The sequence below is a fragment of the Vidua macroura genome, chromosome 14 (genome assembly GCF_024509145.1).
Source record: "Vidua macroura isolate BioBank_ID:100142 chromosome 14, ASM2450914v1, whole genome shotgun sequence".
Lineage (NCBI taxonomy): Eukaryota > Metazoa > Chordata > Aves > Passeriformes > Viduidae > Vidua > Vidua macroura.
Window position 1 is genome coordinate 10,892,109 of NC_071584.1, and position 12,139 is coordinate 10,904,247.

A 12,139-nucleotide genomic window follows, 5' to 3' on the forward strand; every position below is an offset into this window, starting at 1 on the left:
TAGAGCAGCTGTGCCCTACAGCCACACCCCAGATTCAGCAGCTTCCAGGGAAACTCTCGCCTTTGGTGTTGGGAGCTACTTGGGTTGAAGAAATCCAGCACCACAGCAGCTGTGTTCTGGTTAAAAAAATGTCAGGTCTATAAGCCTCTGAGTATTTTGAAAGTAAAGAGATATTAGAATGCTTTTTTAGTTTGTTTGTTTGTTTTTAGGTCGATCATGAAAGCACTGTGGATGAATATTTTTCATCCTTCTCTGCAAAGAATTGTCACAGCTGTATAAAATGCAATCAATAGATAAAGCAATCTTCTCATATAATAGGTTTTAGGTAGGGAGGACAAAATTCTGAAGGTGCCACACAAGTTTAATGGCATTTTCCAAAGTTCAAGCACATTATTTTTACTATAATACTAATCAGCATTATTAAGATACCAGAAGACATTGGCTCTCAAATAGCTAACAGTTATCATGATCTACTGTGTCCTGTCCTCCCAAGTTCAAGGGTGCATGTTGGTGGTCATTCTTCTTTTACAGGCTCAGGACTCTGTCAGCACTGGTCCAATAAGGATTCAGTTTTGGATGACTTGAATATGTTAAAGGTCTGTTAAACCGTGCTGTGCTTGGATCAGTGTGTCTGGTAGAAACTCTTCATGTAGCACATGAATATGAGAGTCTATATATACATTTTTAAAGCTTTTATTTTAGCTGATATACTCGTTGCATACAGAACCAACAAAAAGGTTCCAGCCACAATCTTTTGCGCTCCCCACAGGTGGACAGGTAGAGTCATATGTATTACAACTTGATTAATATTTTTTTAAAAGCATTAGTAAGACTATGGACCAAAGATTGTGTTCAAAATAGAGAACAAATGATAGCCTTGTGGAAATGTCATTTTTGTTTTATAGTAGAGTCTGGAGGAAGTAGAAAAAATACTTTAGTAAAAAGCATGGCGTTTATGGCTTGGTCAAAGGACAAAGTCTTATATGAGGCTGAATGAAAAACATAGTATGTCCTAAAGAAAGTCTTAATTCAGTAGAGAATTTAGATCATTTTGCAAGTTGGTCACATAGAACATTCAGCTCTTTTCTTTATTAAAATGAAAAGTCACATCTCAAGGAATAAAAGGCTTTGCCGTACTTAAATGAGGGAGGGGAGAGGTGACAATGTACTCTTGAAAAATATAATTCTGAAAATAGCTTGAACATCAACATAGTGAAGCCAAATGTAATTTATCCCTGTGTGAAAAGTTAACTATGAGAGAGAACTCTAAAGCTTGCCTTTAAGTGAGAAGTGATTAGGTGAAACAGATCCTTTAACACATGTGTATGATATTAAATATGTTATTAACAGAGACCATTGACAAACATATTTTCAAAATAAAGTTGAAACTGGCAGGGAGTTTGGAATTGGATGAATTTAAAGTCACTTCCAAACCAAACCATTCTGTCATTCTATGATCCTTATGTGGCAGCATGATGGAGTTGCTGAAGTCATTAACTAGAAAACAGATTTTGTTGGAGTTTTTTGGTTTTTTTTCAGATAGGCTATACTTGTAACACATTTTAATCTGGTTGCCTGAATTATGGGTTCTGTTTTGTGCAGGAGGATGAACTGAATGACCATAGAGGGGTTTTCTCTCTACTTAGAAATCTATGTATGTATGGAATAAATGGGTAAATGTAGTGATCTGTCTGAAATTGTGTAGAAAAATGATGTAAAACACATTAGACAATACTATTTTTTCAATCATCTTAAGACACTATGAAAGGATCCATATGGATATAAAACAATGGCAGGAGCTATAGGTCTCTTCTAGAAAATACACAGGACTTAGACTAATTTTAGACTAATGGGACATCTTGTGCAAGACTTCAGACTCTCAGTGACAGGACCACAGGGGAGAAAACAGTACTAAACACCTTTGTCAAAATCAAAACAGAAACTGTTTCTCCATATATATAACTACAGAGACATTTGAAATATTTCCAAGTGTTCTAAATGTCACTAACTGCATTGTGTTGTCATTCTTACTGTATCATCATCTAAACAGTAACTAGGAAGTGGTTTAATCACAATTATTTGGACTACTCACCTTAAAGATATCTTTACTATATTGACAATTTATGTCATTTTGTCATAAGTGCTTCAAATAATTACAGCACTTGTCAGAAATCTCTAAATCAGATTACTTATACAAAATGGATTTTTTTTTCTTTAAAATTCTATATCTGAATCAAGTTATAGTTTTCCTTGATATGGCATCACATCACTTCTGATGACAGGTGATAGTATCACAGGTAAAGAAGCCTATTTTACCAAAGGATTATGCCTGACAGGGCCTGAGAGATTTTGTGTCATCCAGAAGCTGATTGTAACATTCTTTGTGCAAGTTTTGGGAGCTGGGGATAAGACTGGATGACAGGGCTATCACAATGAGTTTACATCTTGTCCTAATTTAATAGAAATGGACACCAAGGTTTTTCATTTTAAAATTTCATATTTGAGATTATGAATTACCACTTGAATCCTGAACAGCATGTCTGTGATAGACACATTACATTTTGTCCCCTTCTGGTTTTTAAACAAGCTTATAGGATGAATCAAATGTTTGTCACTTCTTGTCAGCTCTCTAATGGTAATGTGAAGCTTCTCAAACTTCAGATAGAGCTGTTTCGTTGCTTTCCATCTGCATCAAGGTTATTCAAAATTTAGACTCTTCCTGCTATTTTGATAGATGGGACATTTAAAACTTTTATTCCTCCCCCCCATAAACCTCAAGTCTGAAAGAAATGTCATTTCACTGTTTTTAAATTTCTGTGATCAGATGCATATAACTGAAGCCAAGCAGTTCTGGAAAATTGGGACTGTTCCAAGGTAGCCTGCTTCATTTTGCAAGAGAAGATTCATCTCTTTTCAGCAGCATCTTTAGCCAAAGCTCAAATGCAAAGGCTAAGACAGACTGGAGCCTGGCTGACCAGCAGCTGTTCACCCACTTAGGAGACCTGGTTTGAAATCCCACTGAAAATTCTCCAGGACAGACATATACTGGAGTCACAAGATTTTTAAAAATTAAATTTAAGCAAATCAACAAGTTTTAGCTCATCCTGGTTTACAAATGGGTCCTTTGAGTACTTTGAGGAGCAGGCCAGCATGATGCAAAGATTCATGAATAACATCTTGTAGAAATTTGGGTACGGTTTTTAACATGCAAGTACCCACATAATTTACATTTTACAGTTTACCCCTGAGAGTAAAAATGCAGCAATTGCTTAGAAACAGCTATGTGATATGTTCAGAATTATCATTTTCAAGTCAATTTATGACACTATTCAAATGGAGAGTAGAAATGATACATGGACAAGTAGTTCTCTGCTGTGCAGCATTTTAAGCATGGTATGCAGCATACTACCCTACTCAGCCTAAAAAAAGGGGATTTCTTTTTCTTCTTCCAGAGCTTCTTAAAGAACCCACAATGTTCTATTTGGAGTGGTTTTTATTTTCAGTAGCTGTTGAAGAGCATTGAAATGGTTTTAACAAAAGGAACTTTGTTTTATGAGAATATAATGTTTTGATATCATAAATAATCACTAATGATTATTAAGGTTTCAGATGGGAAGTCAATAAGTACCAAGGGCAGTTGCAATGTAAATCTTCCAAGTAATAGCCAAAAAAAAAAAAAAAAAAAAAAAAAAAAGAGAAGAAACAGGAAAGCAAATGTGCAGAACTATGTTTTGGTCTTGTTAATTACCAATTCTATTAGCTCAAAAAGCCTGAAGTTAATTTTAATTTATGAATAAGCTGGTGTATGTCTGTACAGGGACAAGGTCTTCCACTGGTTCCACTGGTGCTTCTACTTGGTCATGAAGGTTTGGTTTTAATTATAGATTCTAAAACAACAAAATCCTCTCACCAAGCACACAGGAAAGCTCAAGTTGTTTGAATGTTAAACAAAATATCTGTCATTATCAATATAATTAATTAGACTGATTCTTCTGAAAATATTTTTCCCTTTCAAAAACTGTTCAAAAACTATTATATCTGTATAATAAATTATACAGATGCCATCAAAAGTGTCAATGAGCTAAACAAACTCTTTAGTGGAAGGATTATTTGGGAGACATCAAGTGAAAACCAGATGATTTTCAAGGAAAAATGTGTTCAAAAGACCTATATGAAATAACTTCTTAATATCTGAGAACACGAGCATTGTGCAACATTGTTCTTTGAACACTGGGCACTGCTTTTGAGAGTTTGTTGAGCAAAACTCAGTGATGTACAAGACACCTTCCATATATAATAAGCTGTTACAGATATGTTTTGTTCCATGTTTGTTTTCTTGAGTACAGCTATTGAATACGTGATCACTGAATATGAAAAATAATAACAGTGGTTGTCAGAATGATGATAGAATACCCGTAGTTCTTTATGTGAGTGGCATATGGTGGTCAGTTGCTTGGCACGTTATTAGATATTTTTGTTTTCCTCTTTTCTACCTGTTTTTACAGTATTTTTTTCAAAATGTGTGCAGCAGCTTCAAATGCTGTATTTTAAAATTTCGTGTATTATTCATGTATATCTGACAGACCTCAAGTAGCTGATGTTGAAAAAGAGGTGAAGTTCACTGAAAATAAATGTATTCTGTTCAGAATGCAAGAGCTGAAATTTTCAGTGCTCAAACTAATCTACAAACATTTTGGAGGTTAACTATGTATAATTTAGGTCTTGTTTTTCATGTGAAGGTGTAAGCTACCATGCTCCTGTAGTAGACAAAATCTGTAGACTAACAATGTATGAAGACATCATTTTCAAATGATTCTTTTTAAACATCTTATGTAGTCAGAAGTATATTTGTACTTCATTATTTTAATGTTTCAAATGGTTGGGTTTCAGTGCAGATGATTTTTATGGCTTAAAGTATGGAAAGCTCATAAACTAGTACGATGCAATTGTACAAGTGGCTTGGATCAGGCTGCAACCTCAATTTCCTTCACAGTGATTCCCTGTCATTCTGTTTTGCCCCAGTGCATTGCAGTTGAAAAGAATGTCAGAAAAAAAGAATGCATTTGGCTTGAATGAGAGGATGATGAGAGAAGCCTGGAGGTTTGTACACAATGTCCACTGCCAAACCAGGTCACAGTTAGAACGGCTTTAGAGTTACCACAGTAAAGTCCCAAGACCTCTTATCCCAGCCCTTCCTTGCATCTCAGGGAGCAGCCTCTCTCTTTTGTGCACGTAGGACTCTCACACCCCTTTGCTGTCAACTCCTTGTTCCTTCTCCAGGCGTAAAACTCCCAAACTTCCATCCGTGTTCTGCCCATCCATTTCCACCTGTCCTTTCCTCTTAATCTCCATTCCTCTTTGCAGCTCCCAATCTAATTCCCCAGTTCTTCTCATCAATGCAGTGATCTGTTCTCCATGTCCATGTCAGCTCTTCACACAACTTCTGTTCTGCCTCTACTCCAGCACAATGAGATGCTGCCACTTCCATCGTGTCTCACTCCTTCATCCCCATTTCACGCTGTCACCTCCTGTTACCATGTTACTAACGACTCTCATGGCCAAAAGAGACTGCTCAACAGCAAATCATGTTCTAAAATATGACCTAGTGATGCTCATTAGCTTGGGAAAGCACTGAACACTATTCACTAAACTAGAAGCAGCTCTTCTTTTTGTAATGATGATGCATGTGGACAGGTAGGAATTTCTGTCTTTGACCTCACTTCCTAAAAATACAGCTCTGAATTGTCTCAAAGTACATGGAAAGATGATAATTTACCTGAAGTGCAACTAGTGGATTTATAGGGAATAAAAACCTCAGAGCCAAAGCTAAATTTGTTCCTATAAATGTCTGCTTCAAATATGTAGGTTATTCAAGTTTCCATGAATCCTTATTTAATCATTCTTTCTCTGGGAGGAGGAAAGCACTGGATAGGGGGAATGAAAGAAAAGAAAAAAGATTGCAGTGGAAAAAGGCACCTGCTTTTATGTAAAATGGAAACCTCTAATACTCCAGGCTCTGCCTTCTTTGAGTAAAACTCACAGTGAGGCACCAGCACTGCTGCAGTGTGATGTCATCTGATCCCAGACCCAAGCTGTCTTAGCACATGAAGCAAGGTGTCCATAGTTCAATATCTTCTCTACTTCATTTAATTGACAAAATATTAGGACAGTGATTTGGGTGCTGATGGTAATTAACTCTTTTCTATGCTCTGAGATTTCCCATTATAATGCAATTTGTAATACAATTTTCAGGAAGATTCATGCAAATAAAATCTAGTTAAGCGAAAATAAATACAAAAGGGGAAAGAGTGCAGTGTAATTCACTTTTTTCATGGAATCAGATCTTTTGGGTTTGGTTTTTTTGTTTGGTTGGTTGGTTTTTTGGGGGTTTTTTGTTGGTTTTTTTTTTGTGATATTCACAGTCCTACCTTTTTTTATTTATGCAATGATTTAGATTTCCCTGATGTATGAGTGGCTTTGCAGTGACATTCTCTCTGCTATGCCTTGGACAAAAGTGCTCAGTGATTCACTTGAGGATGCAGCAGCCGAGCAGGGCTGCAGCCCTGCCTGCACAGGCCAGTTTGCTCTTTCTTCTGAATCTTTAGTTATTTCTCCATTTTACACAAATGGTTTCTAATGGAGTCTCTAAATGAGGAAATGAGTAATCAGCTGTGAAAGATGAATATCAAGCATCTCTGCAAAGTGCTATATATAAAGCAGGAAAGCCCTCAGGCATCAAGATATTACTTGTCTATTTTATGCTGGTTTTACATGCCTGTTTATTCTTCCAAGAAAAAACCTAAACAACCCTACACTTGTTACCTTAGCAACATGGTTATGTTATCTTCAGACATCCAAACCAAATTCTCAAGACACGCAGACTGTTGGTCGGGTGAACCTCTATCACTGTAGGAACATGATATAGTCAGCATATTTCATGGCAATTTTTAATCTACATTTTTAAGCATCCATCTGATTTAGCTTCTTGGTTGTCTTTTCAAGCTTTAATTCTTGAAAATTATGTTCATCGATTGATTGAAGTATTTTTAATAAATTATAGATGGCAAGCTTTTTAATTTAAAAAATATATTTTGCAAACATCTGTATTTCATACAAAGAAGCTAGTATGCCTTTGTTTATGAAAAAATACCTATCCTCTCTTGTGTATCAAATAGTAAATAATAGACTGAGGACATAATTTAAAGAAGTCCCTTGCTAATGCTAATAAATAGTTTTGGCTAAAAGTTAAAGTACTGTATTGAATTAGAAAATGGCTGTATATATTCTTAGCCTGATAAAAATCTATGTATCCCATGTCAAGATGCACTTGTCAAAAGTCATATCCACTGTCCATGGTAACCATAACGTTGAGTAAAAGATCCGTAACCATAACATAATGGAGTAGAAGATCATCTGTATGACAGAGATGAAAATATATGCCATACCTATGTAGTAACTATATATTTTTCTCTGTTGCTTAAAGCCAAATGCAATTTATATGTTATTAAAGTACAGTTAAGTATACAATTAACTAGGAAGTCTGCAGCATTCCAGGCAGTTACTAGTACAGATGATAACAGTCCCCCTTCCCACTGCAACAGACCAAAACTATAAAGAACATATTGAAGTTACTTGAAATATTCACATAGAAGTGCTTTTCTGCCTAAGTGAAGCCAGGCTTTTAACTGCAATAGAATACACACCAAAAAAATTTGCATATAAACTTCATAGATACTCCTAAATATTTTCCACTCTTTGTTTTGCATTGGTTTGGGATATAGGCTGTACTGGAACAGGAGCAACACATTTTTCTGACTGTTCCAATATTTGCCTATTGTGCTTTAGACTTTCAGCAGCAAGACTTAAATGTGTTGTGCTGCTGGAGCTCCTTTAAAGCTCCTTTATCTATTCCACATAAATGTGGGATAAATGGGGTGAGTAAACAATCAAACATTGTCTTTCTTTCTGTTGGCCTTTCCTACAGCTCTGGAATGTTATAGTGAACATATGCTTTTATGCAGGGCAATGACGTAAAAGTTGTGTTTGATTGTCTGTGCCCTTCACAAATCACAAAAACTGATTTCATAGCACTCTGTGCAATCAAAAACCACAGGCATGCAGCACTGAAAATAAAGCACTTTACTGTGAACTGGGCAGCATGTCTGAAATGTTCACACTTAGAAAATTTATGTCTGATACTTGGATCACCTGAACCTGTTGATTAGAAGGGAAATGTGAAGTATAAGTAAACTTTGAAGGCCACAGAGATTTGTGAATATTGCTTGATAACAACAATGAACCTAAAACCCAAAATATAGTGCTATTTTCCATCATTCTTTTACTGTAATAGTACTAGGAAAGTTTTCTTGTTCTAGGAAAATCACCAGTGAATGTGAACGAGAATGCTGTCATAGCAGAAGAGTGGCCTTTTATAGCTGTGTATCTTTTAAGAGTCTGTTAAGTAGGTAGTAAATATGAGAAATAAATATAGTACTATAGTGCACCTTTTCCTCACAGGAGATTTCAGAATGCTTTACCTTCTGTAAATATCCATCAGGTCTCATTTTGTCATTGGTTCTTTCCCATCATACAGGACATCTCTTGCATAAGCTTTTGTACTCTGATTTTGAATGTATAGAAAATAGACTGCTAAATTCAGAAAATGCAAATATCATTCATCTGCCTTTGTGTTTGCATGAAAAGAAAGCAGTATAGCTTCGGTGATATATAGCATCACACAACATGCATCTGACCTGACATGATTCAGTGATTACAAATTAGGAAATTATGGCTCATTCTGTTCAATGTGTTACATGAATGCAATTTGCTAATTATTTATACAGGACAAAATTAGACAGCTTTTTGCATCCTGTATTTTATGTCACTGGAGAGGACATGCCTGCAGTTGTAGGTGGTTAGAGTCCAGTTCAACTCTGTTATTTATGTGTGGAACAATATTGACATCAAAACTTGAGAGCTTTTATGATAGAATTTTAAATACCATGTCATTTCTCATTAACTTGAGAAATACTGCTATGCATAATAATATTCAGCAAGAACTTTGAGGTCCCAGTAAGGTAAAGACACCTGTTGTGCTCTTCCTTCTGGTGTGGTCTGACAGTGGAGAGCTGTGGTTTGGATCTTTCCCAGAACCCCATTACTCAGCAATCAGCTGCTGCAGAAGTTGTGCACAGAAATGCTGAGGGCTTGCTTCACACAGTTCTGGTCACAGCAAACTGGAAACAGTTTTCTTCCCAACTGAATTCAGAAAGTGGCATTCTTGACCTCTGTTGAAGTGGGAGGGTGCAAATGAAGAGATGCACAAGGTAGCCTTCTGCTACTACTGGCCACCACTGCTGCTGCCAGATGTGCTACATGGAATGCAGTTATATTTTATATGCCTTTATGTGCCTCGACATCATTTAGTCCCAGCCAGCAACTAAACACTGCTCAGCTGCTTGCTTACACAACCCCCCTGCTGTGGGGCAGGGACGAGAATCAGAAAATAGTAAAACCTGCATTAAGATATGCAAAGTTTAATAATTGAAGTAAAATATATCATTCTAAAAATTATAGTAATAATTTTTTTTAAGGGAAGGAGAGAGAAATAAAACCCAAGCAAGGAAATTGATGTCCAGTACAGTTGCTCACAACCCATTGACCAATGCCTCTCCCATCCTCAAGCAGGGGTCAGCTCCTCCTACCCAACTGGGCAGGCCTTCTGTGGTGTGGAATATCTTTTGGGTAGTTTGGGTCAGCTGTCCTGGCCATGATCTCTCCTGTCTACTCCCTGAGAGCATGAGGCTGAAAAGTCCTTGACTGAGAGTGAGCACTACAGAGCAACAGCTAAAGCATCAGTGTGTCATCAGCATTATACACACACTGTACCAGCTACCAGGAGGAAAATTAACTCTATCCTACTCCAAACCAAGTCAGTGCTGCTGACAAGCTATGATGTGTGTAGCTATTTTTAATGCCTCTTGAATATGCCATTTTTAAAGTGGCCATGAAGTTTGAAGAAGAAAAAAAAAAATAAAATAAAAGAGAAAATCTTCTCCACACCTCCACACCTAAATCAACAGAAACTTCAGTTAAAATCTTCACTGCCTGAATTAAGTGTGCTGTGAGGTCAAATACATTGCTTGTTGCTTACAACACATTTTCCATTAGGAATATGGCAATGTGAAAAATGCATTTCAGGCAAAAGAAATAGCATATCTTGGCACTGTGGCTTAAGCAGATTTCCTCTTCATTGAATAGATAAATGAAGTTCGCATAATGTGTTACTGAAAGCGTTGTTTCAACTGCTGCTCTATTTTACTGTGATACCCACAGGAAATAGTCCATCTCTGGTACTCACCATCAAATCCAGTTTCCAGCTGGGATGTTGTACCTGCTACATAGATTTCAATGTAGCCCTGCTTTTTCAGCTGTATTTCTCTTTTATATGTAAAATATTGTTGGACTGCAACTCGGAAGCCGCGGTTTATCTCATTGCTAGTGGCAGGTAATGATTCTGTAAAACAGCAGAGATTGCACTGACAAAATGGTATGAAAATATTTTCAAATGAGAAAGCAGAGGGGTGTTAAATATAAAGTTAAATTCCATTGTGAGTGAGGTTTGTATAGCTGGGTATTTTTCTCTTGTCCAGATATGGCATTCAGTGCAACTTATTTTCTATGTTTTTTAGTGTTTCTGGGAAACTTTTATTTCATTAAAAAAGGCACTGAAAGGATTTTTTTTTATCCTTCTTTTGGAATGTTGGTGAAGCTCATATTGTAAATTATAATACTGATCAATAAATAGTACGAGAGAAGATTGCTTGATCTCTGGAGGAGCTGTGAGAGCAAAAGTGTGCCTATTTCACTTTAAACTTAGTAGATTGGCCAGTTTTAGCTGCTTGTTTTTCACAGAGCTTGCCAGCTTTAATTTAATTTCCAAAATATTTTCTGTAAAAGGATTTATGGTGCTGGAATGCCAAAGCCTCTTTTTCTCCATTGGAGCTTCCTGAACTCCCCAGTTTTGCAGAGATGATTTTGGACTTTGCTCTGTTTGACATGATGTACAACTGGAGTTTTGCAGGGTAATCCAAGGTGATCTGAGGGCTGTGGAAATGTTCTTGTTGACTTAAACACAGCTCAGACCCGACCTTCAGGAGGAATGCAGGACAATCCACAATATATATGTGGAAGAGAGGAAGGAAGGAGGGAGAAAGCAAAGCTGAATGAAACAGTTTATTCCATAAAGAAGTAGGTGCTAAGGAGGTAGCTCCAGTGTGACAGCAGTTTTTTGCCTTTAGTTATCACATAATTTATGTGTGGGCTGATTCAGTTCTCGCTGGAGAGATATGGAACTTCCCATGACTTAACCAAAAGCATAATTCTTCCTGCCACTCCCAGGCTGTATATAAGTTTTTCTGGTTTATTTTTAAGAATAAAGAACTGTGAAATGACAGGAATTGAACTTCCAACTTCCAAAGAGGTGCTTTGTAACTAATTTGTTTTCTTAAAATCTGTATGCTTTGCCATAGCACAAAAGCTTTTTACTTTGTTCCTTGAAGACAGAGTATTTTATCAGCTGCTGTGTCTTTTATACATTTTGAAACAAGTTAGCCTTGCCTGCAATACTAATGGGCATCTGTCTCATGAGGGACCTGCTTTACTTTGTAGAGAGAGGTATTTGCAAGGAGCTGAAAGAGGAAAGTTCTTTTTCTCATCTAAAATAGAGGGTCTATTTTTCATTTTCAGCATTCAATTAGAGCACTAACGGCTTTTTGGAGAACACTATATCCAGCATAATGCGTATTTTATTGTGAAATAATACTTCCCTCTTATCACTCAGTATCTGTTGGTCATGCACACATTTATGAGCCTTTTTTACACAGATATTTCTTCTTTACAGAACAGGGATAGGAAGGGAAACAAACTTAGCAATAGTCACATCACAACTTTGACAGTCATTAAATGTCATCATAAAGAGACACATTCGTATTTCATGTCACTGACTGTTGATAAGTGCTTTTGAAACTGTGGCTCCACTCTGCAGTATTTCATTAGAAGCAGCCTGTGAAGCTTGGAGCTGCCATACCTAATGACAAGGCTCTGCTTGGCCTGCACATGAAGGTCCAGTCCAGACAAA